The sequence below is a fragment of the Gossypium hirsutum genome, chromosome D01, assembly GCF_007990345.1.
Source record: "Gossypium hirsutum isolate 1008001.06 chromosome D01, Gossypium_hirsutum_v2.1, whole genome shotgun sequence".
Lineage (NCBI taxonomy): Eukaryota > Viridiplantae > Streptophyta > Magnoliopsida > Malvales > Malvaceae > Gossypium > Gossypium hirsutum.
In genome coordinates this window covers 43280924-43282190 of record NC_053437.1, presented here as the reverse complement: position 1 = coordinate 43282190, position 1267 = coordinate 43280924, and the positions used below count along the sequence as shown (strand labels likewise).

At 33.6% G+C, this 1267-nt stretch overlaps 1 non-coding gene across 1 annotated transcript; it reads right to left on the bottom strand.

Annotated features, from left to right (window-relative positions):
* Positions 1 to 878: 878 nt before the first annotated feature.
* Positions 879 to 985, bottom strand: LOC121214229 (small nucleolar RNA R71). Its single transcript, XR_005909815.1, has one exon. It is a non-coding gene; the product is annotated as a small nucleolar RNA R71 (small nucleolar RNA).
* Between the last annotated feature and the right edge of the window lie 282 nt (positions 986 to 1267).

Here is a 1267-nt window from a genome sequence, read left to right as displayed (position 1 = left end):
TTGCATTTAGATAATTTAATTTAATCATCCAAAACTCAAAGTATTATGTTTTTACCACCAAATTGTTTATTTCTAATTTTGCAAATAATCGATTAACATACACAGTCCCTATGGAGACAATAACTCATTTTACTTACTTATTACTTGAACGACTGTGTACACTTGCACAAATATCGTTACAAGATTTTGGAGTCGTTGCTAGGGATTATTGCCTTAATCATTCTTTGTGAAATTATTTTCGTAGTTTGGTTTTAATTTAATTTCAAACATTACTAATTTATTCTTTATTCTTTATTCTTTATTTGTGATTTATTTATCAGGTGTTTATGAGCATAGATCAAATCATCGATCAATTACCCGTAGACCCTAAAATTGAGTGGACATTTAGATAGAGAAGACGCGAGAGGTTTGCTCAAAGAAAAGCTGAGATGGACCTTTGGAAATCAAAATGATGGGCAAAGTAATAGAGTCAATCATGTGCACAACAAATCCTTATTGTTGATGATAGGGATCGTGCTATTAGACAATACGCTGTACCACTCTTCAATGAGTTAAACATGGGTATTAATATGTCGAATATCGAGGCACCTTAATTCGAATTGAAACCAATGATGTTTAAAATGCTCCAAACGATGGGCCAGTTTAGTGGTATGCTCATGGAAGATCCACATCTTCACTTTTGATTTTTTATGGAGGTGAATGATTCATTTAAGATAGTGGGTGTGACTAAAGATACGTTAAGGTTCAAGTTATTTCCATACTCGTTGTGAGATTGAGCACGAGTATAACGAAATTCATTGCCACCAAGTTCAATATCTACTTGGCAGGAATTAGCAGAAATGTTTTTGGTAAACTATTCTTCACTGAGCAAGAATGCAAAGTTGTGAAATGAGATAACTACTTTCCAACAATTGGATGACGAGTCCTTATACGAGGTGTGGGAAAGATTCAAAGAATCACTTCGTAAGTGTCCTCATTATGGGATTCCTCATTGTATCTAGTTAGAGACATTTTATAATAGTTTCAATGCACATACAAGATTAATGGTAGATGCTTCTACGAATGGTATGATTTTTTCTAAGTCTTATAACGAGGCTTACGAGACTATTGAGAGAATCACTAGAAAAATGGCCGACAAATCAAGCAATTTTTGGAAGACGAGTAGCTGGAGTGCATGAAGTGCATGTACTAACGTCACTATTTTCTCAAGTATCTTTTATTTCCTCAATGTCAAAATAGTTTACCACTAATGATTAGAACAATTTTG